This window comes from Tamandua tetradactyla, chromosome 21, assembly GCF_023851605.1.
Source record: "Tamandua tetradactyla isolate mTamTet1 chromosome 21, mTamTet1.pri, whole genome shotgun sequence".
Lineage (NCBI taxonomy): Eukaryota > Metazoa > Chordata > Mammalia > Pilosa > Myrmecophagidae > Tamandua > Tamandua tetradactyla.
The window spans coordinates 37,500,524-37,517,053 of record NC_135347.1 but is presented as its reverse complement, the minus strand read 5'-3'; the positions used below and the strand labels follow the sequence as shown (position 1 = coordinate 37,517,053).

The 16,530-nt window shown below is 34.8% G+C and overlaps 1 protein-coding gene across 8 annotated transcripts in view; it reads right to left on the bottom strand.

The window, feature by feature from the left end:
* The window catches only part of ARB2A (ARB2 cotranscriptional regulator A), a 545,745-nt gene that overhangs the window by 140,996 nt on the left and 388,219 nt on the right, over positions 1-16,530 (bottom strand). The gene's annotated exons all lie outside the window — the stretch shown is intronic.

Here is a 16,530-nt window from a genome sequence, read left to right as displayed (position 1 = left end):
TATACTGTTCTAGTTTGCTAGCTGCCAGAATGCAATATACCAGAAATGGAATGGCTTTTAAAAAGGGCAATTTAATAAATTTCTAGTTTACAGTTCTAAGGCCGAGAAAATGTTCCAATTAAAACAATTCTATAGAAATGTCCAATCTAAGGCATCCAGGTAAAGATATCTTGGTTCAAGAAGGCTGATGAAGTTCAGGGTTTCTCTCTGAAGTGAGAAGGCAAATGGTGAAGAGTCAGGGTTTCTCTCTCATCTGGAGAGGCACATGGAAAACATGGTGTCATCTGTTAGCTTTCTCTCCTGGCTCCCTGTTTCATGAAGCTCCCCAGGAGGCGTTTTCCTTCTTCATCTCCAAAGGTTGCTGGCTGGTGGACTCTCTGTTTCTCATGGCTGTGTCATTCTGCTCTGTTCTCTCTGAATCTCCTCCTTTCTTCAAAATGTTTCCTCTTTTTTACAGGATTCCAGTAAACTAGTCAAGACCCACAAAGAATGGGTGGAGACATGTCTCAATCTAATCAAGTTCAACACCCAGATTGATTGAGTCACACCTCCATGCAGATAATGCAATCAAGTTTCCAATCTATTCCCCTGAATAGGGATTAAGGGAAATGGTTGCTTCCATAAGACTGTTTAGGATTAAATCATAGCTTTTCTAGGGTACATAAATCCTTTCAAACCAGCACATATACCAATTCAGAAAATCAAAACCAAGAGCATGGGTTATCAGGGGAAGGCCTATTATAAAGGTTCCTAGATTGTAAGCTCTTACAGGAGTCATATCTATTCCAGAGTTGTAACTGTTATTTCTAAATTCTGAGATGCTGAGTTACTTGTGTATATCTTGGTTGTTCCCTGGAACTTTGGGTATTTGTGTGACATATGAGACTAAGAGTTAGATCTCTGAAGCTATAAAAGTCAGCATTAGACCACAGAGCAACTGTTGAAAATGTTGAAAAAGTGATTAGACGTCAACTAGAGATTGAATGAAGTTGATCTGGGAGGCACTAAGGTAAATATTAGAGTTCTAATTTTAAAACTTCAACTTCTTGTTGTGAGACCAAAGGAAGAGCTGTTTATTTGGTGCAAAATTTTTATTTTTTGCAGCACACTAATTTAACTTGTATGGTCAGTTTATTCGAACACCATAATTACATGGAATCTTGAATAGGGAGTGAGATTTTGTTGTTTGTGTAGGTTGGTGTGATACCCCTGTACATCCCAGAGTAATTTGGGCAGAGAATAAGAAAGTATTTACAAAGCCCCCTTGAAGGACAGGGGAGAAAAGTGATTAAAGTTCTCCATATAGGGAAGACTTGGTATTCTGGCAAGCACTGGGGACAACCAATTTTATTGGCTGAGCCTTCAATCGTGGTGCTCATCCCTGTGAAACGTATTCCTGCAATGGAGAAGCTAAGTCCATCTACAATTATACCTAAAAATCACCCCGAAAGAACCTCTTTTGCTGCTCATATGTGGCCTCTCTCTCAAAGCCAACTTGGCAGGTGAACTTACTGTCCTCCCCCACTATGTGGGACTGACTCCCAGGAGTGTACATCTCCTTGGCAATGTGGGATGTGACTCCCAGGGATGAGCTGTGGACCCAGCATCATGGGATTGAGCAAGTTTTCTTGACCAAAAGGGGTAAGAGAGAAATGAGACAAAATAAAGTTTCAGTGGCTGAGAGATTTCAAATACACTGGAGAGGTTATTCTGGAGGTTATTTTTTATATATTATATAGATATCCATTCTTGGTTTTTAGTGTATTAGAATAGCTAATTTCAGGAAATACCTGAAACTGTTGAACTGTATTCCAGTAGCCTTGTTTCTTGAGGATGATTGTGTAACTATACAGCTTTTACAGTGTGACCACGTGATCGTGAAAACCTTTGTGGCTGATGTTTCCTTTAACCAGGGTATGGACAGATGAGCCAAAAAATAAGAACAAATAAATAACTAATAGAGGGGGGATAAGGGGTAAAAAATATTGGGTAGATTGCAATCTCACTGCAATCAGTGAGAGGGAAGGGAATGGGGTATGGGATATATGGAATTTTTCTTTTTATTTCTTTTTCTGGAGCATTACAAATGTTCTAAAAATGTTTATGGTGGTGAATATACAACTATATGATGATATTGTGAGCCACAGATTGTACATATTGGATGGACTTAATGGTGCATGAAGATATCTCTATAAAAATACTAAAAAAAAAATTAGCCACCAGATAGTCATCTTTTGGAGACCATAAGACTCTGTGACAATATGATGAAAACTATGGTTCTGTCTCCATAAAATAAATGTACCTACACTCTCAATTCAACACTGAATTTTGAAGGATTCATGGAAGCCCCTGCAGCTCATCCTTGGATTCCCCTAGGCTTAGGATTAATCCACCTCAGTTGGAAAATACCAAGAAGCTATCCTTCCTCACAGGATTGCATATGCATGGTATTAAGAAATCTGTTTGTGAGTGAAGAGGAGAAGGAGAGAAGAGAAACAAGTTTTAAATGGAAAGTATTATTTTTCCTCAAGTTCAAAAGTATTCAGATGAAGGAAAAAGACCATTCCAAATGCCAGGACTTGGATGCATGCAACATAAGTTGAATGCATGCAAGTGGGAGATTTGGCTTCATTTCAAGTATAAAACATTTCAGATCCATAGTTTAAAACCTCAAAGCATATATGTAAACTTTTTTGTATTAAAAAGGTTCAATACTTGAATTTCTCAAGAAAATTTCAAGCGTCTCAGAAATTTTAATGCTATAAACATTTTAAATATAGAGTCAGCAGTTACTGAGAAATACTTTGGCATGGTTTTATTGGAGAATTGTTGATTTTTTTTTCAGGGGCACACTAGCAAATTTAAAACATAGTTATAGAGCAACTGGAAGATGACTCTCCAATGTATAACTATTTTAAGTCATATCAATTAGGGGTCTGAAACTCCCTGATATTATGCTTCTAAATTGCAGGGTAAAGTGCGTATCCTCTCCAACTGAACATAAAAAATCAGAAAAAAATATAAAAAGTTAAAGACTTGTTTATTATATAAGCATATATATTATATAGTCAAAAGCTCAAACTCTAGTTAGAACCTATCCACATACTCTTCAAGTAAGCAACCACTGGTTAGAGAGCACAGAATAAAAGCCCTCCAGTAAAAACTCAACTTAGTCTGCAGAGAAATGCTTACTAATGTCAAAAGAGAGACTTGAACGCAATTATTTTTAAAGATTACCTCCTAAATTTTATTTTATGGGGAGGATTTGGAAGTTTTCAACTAAAAGGTCCTTTCCTCACTAGCTGCCCTTAAAATTGTACATTAAAAATGTCAGAAAAACAGAATGATGGTTCCTCAAAACACAGAAGTACCATATGATTCAGCTATCTGACTCCTAGGTATATACCCAACAGAAATGAAAACACATGTCTACATACAACTTGTACATGAATTTTCATTGTGGCATTATTCATTATGGTCAAAAAGTAGAAACAACCCAAATGCCCAAGAATTGAGGAATGGATAAACAAAATGTGGTAGATCCATATAATGGAATATTACTTGGTAATATAAAGGAATGAAGTACCGACACATACTACAAAATGGATAGCCTTGAAAACAGTATGCTAAGTGAAAGAAACCAGACACAAAAAGTCACATACTGTATGATTCGAATTTACATAAAAATTTACAGAATAGGGAAATTCATAAAGACAGAAAGCAGATTAGTGATTACTAGAAGCTGGGGGAAGGCGGGAAGGTGACTACTTAATGGGTATGGAATTTCTTTTTGGGGTGGTGAAATGTCCTGAAATTAGACAGTGGTGATGGTTGCATAACACCGTGAAGATACTTGAAGTCACTGAACTGTACACTTTAAAATGGCTAAAATGATAAATTTTAAGTTATGTGTATTGTACCTCAAAAAAAAATATGTGGCCAGAATTCCTTTTTATGTATTATAATTTTAGTGAAGAAAGACATTAGTGAAGCCAATTCCTGCTGAAATTAAAAATCAGATATTATCACAGGTGCTCTTTTTAAAAACTTATGTTATTTGCATGTGAGTGTGATTAGGCTGTGAGTGGGAGATTAATTAATGATCTGGATAGTTATGAATATTTTCATAGGCATATATTTACAATTCCAGCAAAACACGATGAGGAAAAATGGGGGTTGGGGATAAATTCACTTTGCCCAAAATTCATTTGGAACTGCTCTGCTTTAGTCCTGTGAAAAAATTTTACTGAAATGTAGAGATTAAATGGAAGCAAAATAAAGAATTTATTGCTTTATATTTACCCTTATTGATATGCAAAAAGCAGGCAGATTTATCTGCTTCAAGAACACAAGGGAAGACCCACTTGCTAAGATTTGGGGAGTTTGAAGTGAAGTATGCTTAACAAATATTCATAATGTACCTAATTATTTTACGTATCTATACTGTAATTACATTATATTTAATTTCTTAAAAATTCATTAATTTTTAGCCTTTATTGTTTTCTAATATAAGCATTTAAGGATATACTTTTTTGTTTAATCCAATTACATAAAAACATTTTTATATTTTGATTCTAAGAATCAAATTCTAAGTATATTCTAGATTTCTTCTTTAATACTTGTTATTTGGAAGGCTTTTTATTTCATCTGTTTTCCCCTGTTTTATTCCCTCATTCAATTTTTATTGTAAAACTTTAAAAGCCTACAAAGAATTGAAATAGTGCAATGAATGCCCATTTACTCTTTCCCTAGATTCAATAATTGTCAATATTTTGCTACATTCGCTTCATCTCTTTCACTTTCTCTACGTGCACTTTTTCCTGAACCTTGTGAGAGTTAGTTGGAAACAAAATAATTTCCTTAACAAGTGCACCTCAGGTATTCGTGTTTTCTGTCAAAGTCACAAGAGTTGCACTGCATGCATTTTTTATTATAGTCATTTACCTCCCAAAGAATAAAAGTTAGGAAATACATTCTAATAATGATCCTGACTTTCCTATACAGTTTCTCACAAGACTATATAAGCTCTATGAGGACAAGGGACATGTCATCTACTTCTTTGGTGTGGTACGTTCTTATTCCTGACTTTGAGCCTGCTGCCCCCACTCTACCCCAGCCAGTCAGTCCTCTGCACACTCTAACTCAAACCTTTTTTATCCAGTTCCACCGTCCACAAACACACCACACTTACTCATATATTCATTCCGTTAACCTTGGAATAAGACACTTGCTATGTGTAATCTGCATTTAGGCACCTATTTTATGTTGTAATTTACATGTTATTTTCATGCCACATTGCCTTAAGGATTCCACAAGCTCCTCCAGGACAGGCCCCAGGTCTTTTTCACTTCCACAGTTAGTGGATACTAAAATTTCAGGCAACTTAACTGAACTCTTCACAGCACGATACTTACTGAAGGAATAAAAGTGAATTGATGTTTATATACATTTATTTCTAATATGTTACATGAGATAACGTGATACAAAATCCAAGCAAACAGACACTATAGTTTAGTTGACAATTTATTTTTGTTTCTTGAATCTTATCTCATATTCTCATATTCTCCAGATGAAAGAATTTTCTTGCTGAAAAGGTTCTTAGAGAATACCTAGTACAATCCTGTTTATTTTTTCCCCAATACTATAATTTTTCAAGTGAGGAAACAGATCTGCAGAAGTTTGACTGACCCAATATTATAGACCTCTTAAAAGCAAAATCAAGACTAGAATTCAATGAGTTACTACATAGTGCTGAAAACAGGGCCAGGTTCACATGGGAAGGGCTTAAAGATTATTAATCTTAAAATCAAGGTTCTGGATGGCTAGTTCAGTGCATCTTCCTCTAAACCATATTACATCAAAATTTTATAGGGAAACATACTACTATTTGGGGATCAGATTATGCATTCTTTAATGAGCAATAGCTGCATAACAAGAAATCGGGCTAAAGCTGTAGTGAGAATGGGCTCTAGCTATTCTTCCCTACCATAGTTCACAGGCTGCCATGGACCTGATGTGTGTAGCATTTGTTTCATTTGACCTATATAATAGCTTTAATAAAGTTAAATTAACTGTCAATATTTAAAATTAGGGAGATTTTAAATATATATACACACATTTCTGGCTTCTCTGGGAATGAAGGAAAATTTGGTACCACCGGGCTTGCATCCTGCGTGTCAACGATCAGTTGAGGTTTCAGTCTGTAATTCCTGTCCTTTAGCTAAGGTTTGAATTATGATTAAAGCATAGAATGATAACTCCCAGTCAGATGATAAGAAATATACTACTTAGAAAATACTAAGTGATATTTGCTAGCCATACCTAGGTAGTTATTTCATAATTTAGGAAAATGGAGGTTACAATAAAGGTAAAACAAAGGTGGTTGAAGGGTCCACTATAATATAGCCAGAAAATCCTTTTGATGATACTCTCAGCCCATTTCTTGGACTTCAGTTATACAGCACTGTATTTTTCTTTTATGGGAGGTGCTGATTCAATAACCTCAATTCATGTGTTAAATATGTCAAATAAGAACAAATATTACAACTTATATCAGGAACCACTCTTTTCCTGACTTAAATTCTGAAAACATTTTAGTTAGTCTGCTTTTGACCTGAACAAAGCAGCTATAAGAAAAAAAAATTAAACATAAAAATAGGTTACAACACATTAAATATCCTGCCTCTGCCACCTTACACTTTTTGGTGCTAAAACATATGCTCTGCCACCTGCAGATAAAAGTCACACACTGAGCATGTATATTCTGACAAGAATTACTAGTTTCGAGCATGCCTGGTGATTTTGGACAGTAGCACTTAAGAAACCTTCAATCTGGTAGTTTTATAACTACACATTTTCTAAAAGATTCCTAGAGTCTAAAGTTTTACAAGTTTTGGGGTCTGACCTTTGGTTGGGAGAAAACAAAATAAAATGAAACAAAAAGAGCTCACGATAGTCTTTTGCTCTAACTGGTTCTATTTTTTCTTTTGTTAGATACATAATATTTTTCCATTTACTTTATAGCTCTGGGAGAAGCATCCAAGGGTAATTCAATGTTTTAATTTTCTGGTAGACTAAACTCTGTTGCAATACTAAGACATCTTCCATTCCTAGGCATACTCAAGAATCTGTCATAGAATAGGAATTTAAAATTATTGTTGTTCCAAAAAACATTTATTTTCTCATTTTTATATTTCCTTTACCCTTGTTTACTTTTCTATTTTGTCTCTTTTCTTTCTTTCTCAATCTCTCTTTCCCCTACCCCCATCTCATTATAATGTTTCATTTTGTCCCAGGAAGGATCTGTGGCTTACAACAATGAACCCAGGTGGATCTTTCAGAGGATGGCAAAAGAAGCAGTTAGCATATCCTCTCCTGCGAAACAACTATCAGTGTCCCCAATTGTCCCAAATGGTTAACTATAACCATTTCAGTGCTGTATTGATCAACCAAAGACAAACAGCAAATTGAGAAATGCTTATTCATGAAAACTGTTGACCTATATGTATGTAACAACAGTGGCACTCTTCAGTAGGTAGCTTGATAGGTGCAGTAGTGCTTCCAGGGCTGGGATGGTGATGAAAACCTGCAGTTTCTCTGCCAAACGAGGTTAACTTGATTTGGAGTAGAAGGACAAAAACCCCATGCTCAATGGTGTTGTCAATAAAAAAACAAACTCTGGGGGGAAACCAACCAGGAAATTACTGCTATTCTGAAGCTGTAGTCTTGCTTGAGTTGAGCAGCAGATCAGTGGGCTATCCAGAAATTTAACATGAAAACCCTGGAAATGAGAGAGCCATAGAGAGACTAAATGAACTCCACATATCCCTGGCTGATGAGGAAGCTGAGCAGTGGCACAAGAAGTCTAGGAGAGACGAGCAGAAGGTGAAAGCTTGCGGTAGATTTGAAAACTGTGGAACTCCCCAACCCATATAGAAATCTATCCGGAGGGTGGAAGACTTACTTGCTTGGGGTAATTGAGCACAAACTCTGATTATTAAGCTATGAGGGCAAAGGGATCCCTAGGAAGTCAGGCAAAGATTAAATAAAAAAGTAAATAAAAAAACCCAAAAGCAACAATGCAACAAAAACAGAAATATCAGCACATGCATCCTGAAGGGGAGACAGATTTCGCAAATAAATCCAGGCAAGATTCTAAAAACAACAGTAGGGGAGAAAAATCAGCATCTAAATTATCACCACTCCTAGTCAACATTGTACAGGAGGTTATGGCCAGAGTAGCAAGGCAAAAAAAAAAAAAAAAAAAAAAAAAAAAAGAAATGAATGACATACCGATTGGAAAGGAAGAAGTAAAACTGTCTTATTCACGGGTGACATGATCCTTAATGAAGGAAATCCAAAAGGTTACAAAAAATAATCTGAAATTAATAAACTAGTTTTAACAGGGTTAAAAATATAAGATCAATATACAAAAATCAACTATGATTCTTTAGACTAGCAATAAAACAATTAATGAATGAAATTATGAAAACAATTTAATTTACAATAGCATAAAAAAGAATAAAACCTTGGAATTTATTTAACAAAAGACCTATAAGATCATATGCCAAAAACAAACAAAAAAATTAATATGAGAAATTAAAGAAGATCTAAATAGAGAACAAAACAGAACTTATATTACCAATAAAACTACTGTATTCAAGATAGCATGGTACTGTCATAAAATCAGACTTATGGATTTTTTTATATTCTAATCTTCATAGAAGTCCAATAATATAAAGTCCAAAAATAAATGCTTACATTTATGGTCAACTGAGAAAAGTGCCGAGGCAATTTATTGGGGGGTGTGTGTATGCTATGGTTTTTCAACAAATAGCGCTGGGGAAATTAGAAATCCACATGTCAAAAAATGAACTTAGAACCTTATCAATAAATAAAAATCAGCTCAAAGTGTAACATAGCCTAAATGTAATAGCTAAAACTACAAAACTTCTTCAACCAAACAGTAGATAATCTTTGCGAATTTGGATTAGGCAAAGATTTCTTAGGTATGACACCCAAAACAAAATCCATAAAAGAAATAAAAAGATAAATTGAACTTCATCAAACTTTTAAACTCAAAAACTTTTGCTCTACAAAAATCACCACTAAGGCGGGCCGCGGTGGCTCAGCGGGCAAGAGTGCTTGCCTGCCATGCCGGAGGACCCCGGTTCGATTCCCGGCCCCAGCCCATGTAAAAAACAAACAAACAAACAAAAAATAATAAAATAAAAAAATACTTAAAAAAAAAAAAAAATCACCACTAAAAAAAAAGACAAGCCACAGACTGAGAGAAAATGTTTATAAATTATAAAAGAGATAAAGGAGTGATAAAAGATTAGAATGTATAAAGAACTTGTTCAACCCTATAATAAGAAGGTAAAGAACCGATGAAAAATATGCAAAACACAGACATTTCACAAAAAAAGATATGAATGGCTAAATAAGCACATGAAAATAACCCCAACATTGATTAATTATTGGGGAAATGCAATTAAAATGACGAGATAACATCATATATATACTAGAACGGTTACAATGAAAAAGACTAAATATACAAAGTGCTGATGCGCATGTGGAGAAAACAAATCATCACACTTTGCTGGTGTGAATATAAAATGGTACAGCCACACTGGAAAACAGTTTTGTACCTTCTCAAAAAGCTAAACATACAAACTTACAATATTATCCAGCAATTCCTCTCCTAGGTATATATCCAAGAGAAATGAAAACATGTATCCACATCAATATTTGTGTGTGAATGTTCAGCAGAATTACTCAAAATAGCCCCAAACTGAAAATAACTCAACTTGTAAATGGATAAATAAAATGTGGTATAGACATACAATGGAATATGATTCAGCAATAAAATATATGCTACATGAATACACCTTACAACATTATTGTAAGTGAAATAATCCATAAAAGACTATAAATTGCATACAAATATACAATAGTGTACAATATACAATATATACAATCATACAATAAAAAACTCTATATTGTATGATTCCATTTATATGATATTTATAGAAAATGCAATCCATGCAGACAGCAAATGAAGTTGCCTGAGGCTCCTGGTGGGAACAGGGAGTGACTGTCAACAGGCCCAAATAAACTTTTTGGGGTGATTAAAATGTTCTACAATTAGATTGTAGTAATGATTGTACAATTCAGTCACTGACTTGAACATCACAATGCGTGTATGTTTTGCCCTGTAAAGCATACTTTAATAATGTTGTTAAAAATAAACAATGTAAAATTAAACAAGAGTACAAAAACACATTAAGAAGCCAGGACAAAAGCAAAAACGGATAAGAAAATAATGAGGGGTAAGATAAGTTCTGTTCACTTGCTACTGGTAGGCTGCAAATTTGGCTCTAAGCTTCCAAATGGCTAAAGCAAGGAGGGCAATACAACTGGTTATGTCAGTGGTTACCAAATTTGGGAATCACTGAGAACCACTTGGGGGTCTTTGAAAAGGACTGACGCCTGGCTTCCATTCTTAGACATTCTCATTTAATTGTTACGGGCAGTGACTTCAGCTGCTCAGGTAACACTAATGTGGAGCAAAGTTTGGGAACTTTTGGAAAAACATACTATACGATTTTCTTTTTCCATAAGATTAAAAGAAACAGGTGTTCAAGAAACAGCTGTTTGAAAGCTCAGGGAAGAACTTGTGTGGGTCTTCCTAAGGGAGGACTTCATGAGTGGGCGAATTCTTTGTAAAACACCTGACCCACCACACACGGTTAGTTCAGAGTGGGTTACATGGGTGCAGAGAGTGAGTGGTCCCCAGGTCTCAGGGCGGTTGGATAGAACCAGGGGCCTGTTGGGGCCTCTGTGCCTGTGGTCGCCCTGTCTATACCAGGATGCTTGGCAAATACAATATTTTTGTAATGTATGCCATAAATTACAAAGCACTCTGTCTAAACGATACTTGTAACAGCTGCAACAGGGGATTTTATATAACTGCTTCTTATAATAAGTTGATCACAAAACAGAGAAATAGAATTCAGTTAAAACACTTCTATAATGGGCCAAAAATCCAGTTATCTGTTATCTGGCATCATGTATCCTACAGTATTATATATGGTTACAAAACCCACCTGAACTCCTTTTAAGTGGCAGGCATTTTATGTAATAAATTAATTTATTAACGAGGTCAGGTTTATGTGTCATTTGAACAAGTCTGGCCAACTGAGCTGGCTGTGCTGCTCAATATATGCTCTCCAACTCCTCAAAAACTGTGAAAAGCCTTATGACCCTCACCCCCCCAAATCTACTTTACACATAAGTTTTAAGCTCATTGTAATCACAACAGAAACTACATTACATACATAATATGAGCAACGTAGCACATTCATGTTAGTTATGAGAGATTGACCTTAATTTTTTTTTTTTCTGGCATGGGCAGGCACCGGGAATTGAACCTGGGTCTCCGGCACGGCAGGCGAGAACTCTGCCACTGCGTCACCATGGCCCGCCCTTTCTCTTCCAACTCATTTAAAAAAAAAAATTTATAGTTAATATTGTTTAGTCTGAGGACTCTCCCCACCTCCCCCATTTTAAGTTCATTTTACACAGCATACAGGGGGGATTGTTTATGTGTGCCACTGGGGAGTATTCAGATTCTATCCCTCTGAATTTTCACTGGGTATGAAATTTCAGGTAAAATTAGCTGTACTAGGGGGCCTACCAATATGGGCTATGGCTCACGACTCCATATATCCTCCTGGTCACCTGTAAATTTATTCAGGAGAATATTTCTATTGACGTTTTCTGCCAAATATGATTTTGAAGATACAGCCTTGATAAGTACATTAGTCAAACTTTATGGTTCTGTACCCCATTAATCACATCACCTCACCTGAGTTACACCAACTACACAGTAAAATCATCTTACATATTAATTTCCCATATGACACATCAGATTCCTGCATCAAGAGCTCCTAGTTTAAATAGAAAGTTAGGTTCTTGTCTATATAATCACAATATTCCATTTAACTATAAAGAAATTCCTTACTCGCCTAATGAATTTTTACTATCTCTAAAAGTGAACCAATAGGATTTTATTTTACTTATAAGGATATTACTATACAGTTATGTTCACTCTGAAAATGAAAGAAATTCATGAATGTTTGCATTTCTAAAATGTATATATAATGAAAAGACGATTTCATAGAAAAGTAGAAATGTAAGGATAGAAAAAAGGAAAAAGTAGTAAATGTATTTTCAGCACTTATGGCTAGAAGTTAGCCAAAAACTATAGCTAAAACCAACCAAACAACAAAAGCATCCTTAAATTTCTTTATTAACCTGAAATTTATAACAAATATTGAACTGCATTCTACTGCAATCCCCTAGTCATCTTGTTAAATTTTGTCACAACATGTGTTACTGTAGTTCTACACTTTTACCTTTGCACTTTGTAGTGTGCAGCAGAGCAATATAATTAACCACTGGTAGGTAGTGTTTACGTTAGTTCTCAAAAGGTTAAGAAGCTGATTATAGCTAAAATCAGCTTTGCCCGAGGCTTCAGGGGCTCTGTGTAATCAAATTAGACAAGCAGGGCACAGTGTCACCTAACACAAACCAGTGGCACTTTCTTCTTTGCTCTGACCCTTTTCCTCCTTTTTTTTTTTTTTATTAGGGGAACAACTCATGCTTTATGCTTTTACCAGATAATTTTACAAGAATTGTTTCTAATAAATTTGGCAGGCATCTCATAAGGTGTCCACCTGTTTAAAAGTAATGAGAACATGTAGAGAAAATTTTGTTTGTTAAAAAGAAACCTACATTTAGAAAGACTGAGATGTTTTAAAGAAAATATTTTCTCAAAATGCAGGTGACAACATTATCACATGTACATGATACTAGGGATGCTGTCTAGCTTTAGGTACATTGTCAGTTTTGCTCTGCAGAACATTGTACAATGGTTTATCAGCTTCTAAGAGAACCCAGAGAACTTTCTGAACCTGATAGACAATGCATTAGCTTTTCTAAGATGCCATAGGCAAGCCACTGTACTGAGTTATAGGTCATCCTCTCTCCATCTCTACTCTTTGAAGTTAGGCAAGGTGAACTATCTAATGGACATCTTTAAGGAGGAGATTTAATAAGGTAGGGAAAAGAGTAAACCAGCTATACTTTAGAGTCTCTTTTCTCACAAGGTTCTATATGCAAATGCAGTAAGAAATATTAAAGTCCAAACCTTGCTATCTTTGAGCTTAAAGAGAACAAAAGTAAGCTTACTAAAGGGATAATAAAAAACAAAAGCAGTGGCAAATTTGCTAAAAAATCTAGCAGCTTGTTCTTAATACAACTTAGGAACCATTGTTAAAACAATAGATAACATTTGTTACATCTTTATCTTCCTATGTTTGATCTTGAACTTTTGGCTCAAAGCCTATATATTTATTACTTTGTTGGAAATACACAAATAATGTAAACATCCTGCAAATGAGTGATCAGGAGAAAATGAGTTTTGCTAATGACTCATTCTAGGCAATAAAATCAAAACTTGCTATTTTAATTGATTAAGTCATAAAGAGCTCCTAGAGAACTCAAGTCTTGCTATTTGCACAGGCAGACAATTCCTGCTAATCCTGCAGTACTTAACAAATTCACATGTGGTTAGCTTGTCTTGCCATAGCTGTATATCACATTTCTGTACTGCAAGCTGTGCAAAAAAAAGAAATCAATATGCCAAGTTTAACAAAAGGACAGGAAACATGATGTTCTCCTATGTTCTCAATGAACCTCAAATGATTCTGCTGCTCATACTCAGTACAATTTATGGCAGAGAAATGTACTCTTCAATGAAAAAACTATAAGGGAATGAATTATATAAATTCAGAGCTGAAGTCCTGCCTTATTCCATAATAACAATTTATTTCGAGCATTCTGACATGCTGATTCAATGTTAACAGTACAATCAACCATTTACAAGGCATATTTTCTTAAAGGTTACCCTATATTCTTTATACTGTCTACTAATGGTAAATAATTTGATATACATATTTAATTCGGGTTTTGGAGACTGTTTTCTAATTTCTCTCTTCACATGTAAAGTATCTGTTGAGCAAATGCTTTAAATTATAATATCGAGGAAAAAAAATTTCAGTGGCTCCTGAGCGACTGCATTGGTTAATTGATTCTGGATCTTTACATCTTCTTTTACTGCTGCAGAAGTACATTCTGTGTGGAAGTAGATTAGGATGAAAATGCTAAGAATGGGGTAGGAGTGGTCATGACCAATAGGTCAGCACAGAGCTGTGCCACTTCTGCCTTCTCAACTCAGTGATGTGGAACTAAGTGTGGCAAAACACCCAGCATGTTGGACTTCTGCCAAAGGATTCAGAACTGTTGCCACAGTTGCTGGGTTTTTTTTCTTTTTTTTGAGTTAAGAGAGACTTGACTTTGGGAACCTTCAAAAGAGTTATGTATATAGAAAAATGAGAAAGCTAAACAATACACACAGAAATTAAACATATTGAAAATTCTTTGGTTGTTGCTCATCTAGTGAACAGCAGTAAATGGATTAACGGCACTTAGCTAGGGAGAACATGTCACTGGTCAGTGCTGAAGTTATAAACCGTTATAAAAACACACTCAGAGAATCACACTTGTTTCTATTAATATGATATTTATAAGATAAATTTCATTAATAGATTAATGTACCATTTAAGGAAGATAGGCATAAAATTCCCAGTCAGAAAAATGTCACTGTAATGATTTTAAGTGCTGAATAATAGTAATATTTTTATAAATGATCACATTAATATAATTCATATTATCTCAAAATAGAGGATACAACATGGCTCAGAATAATAAGATCTTTTTGTATGGGTTTTCAGGAAACCCAGAATACTGGAGCTTGGAGAAAAAAAAATACCAAATCATTATTTAGTTGTGTATTATTAAAGTGGATATTTTAAAGTCTGAAACTAAAATGAACAGTTATATGTCATTCCCAGGAGTTGTATGGCCCTACTATGTAATCTATTTCCAGGAAAGGAGAGGTTAAGACTTTTGGAAAATGCTTATTTTAACACCAAAAAAGAGCCTGTCCATTTTAATTTAGTTTTTTTATTAACTGAGAGAAATTCTCTTAACATGTTACTGATTTTAGGTTAAATGGCAATTCAAATTATTGTTCCACATTTTCCATTTTTATAGCTTTTATAGTTTCTAGACTTGCATTATTTCACTAAAGATTCTTTCATAGTAACCCTTCCCTCTTTACTGGAGATCATCTACCTATGATATCTCTCTATCACTTTATGGCCAATAATTAAATTTACAGATTTACTTCTGATGCAGATTCCTGGTCTCCATTCTTGAGACAACACTCCTGGTTCTCTTTTGAATATGTTCTTTAGACATCTGAAAATTTCTTTAAATTCAACATGGTGGGGGTCACCTCCACTTTTTCTAATATTACTTCATTTTTGTACTATCACTGATTCCTCACTTCTTTCCTGCCCACAGGAGAAATTTCTCCATAACTTTTATACACTTCAAAATGCCAGAACCTTCACAAAATTATACTGAGTTTTCTACCACGGCTGTTATCTATATACTAGAATAAACCAGCTGATGCTAGCTGAAACATTCACTCTGAATTAAGACACTAGAAGAGAATCTCAGAGCTGGCAAGGAGGCATGGAAAACATCCACCTAAACTAAACTGAATATTTTAAAAAGTTCACCTACTATCTATCTCCAACAAAATAAAAATTTCACTTCTCAGTGTCTTACCTGTTTAGTTCCCTTCTTTCAAGCAATAAGCACAGATATAAAATTCTTTCGTTTCTATATCTAGTATTCTGAAAATTCATTTGGATTCCTACTCTTTAAAAAAAGCTTCTTTTCTTCTATTTCTTTGCTTACTTCTCTGGGCTTTTTAGAGTAAGTCCCTTTCTTTCTCAATGTTCAGCACCATACAAGATATCCATCATTTTGTTGTTGTCCCTTATTTACTCTTGTCATTATGCCTTTTCCTTTCAGATCTCTTCAAGACACCCATTTATGAGCCTTTTTTTGTAAAACCATCTAATTACCAGACTGCAGTCACAGCCACAAGCTACTGCCATTCCTTATGAAAAATACAGGACCCTAGAATTGAAATACATATTAAAGATTCTTTAGTCTAATCTATCCAATGTAAGAATTCTCTCTATTAAATTCTTGAAAAGAGGTCATAAGTGCTTCTAAAGACATAAAGTGGGCTAGTTTACAATACAGCCCACCCCATTTCTTAAATAATTCAATCATTATATTGAGCCTATTTAATATCCATAACCTACAATCACAGTCTTCATCATAATATCTATTTAGAATCTTGTATATGGTTCAAGATTGAGAGTAGCTAAATCATTAAGTCCTCTGTGAGTTCTTTCCATGGTACAGTTTTAATATCTGGATTCTATCTACTAGATCTCAAGAGATGCTTTCTCCAGTGGTGCTAAATACCTACCACCAATTGTACTAAAGTATCTAGGGAAAATAATTTTAAAATTTGTAACA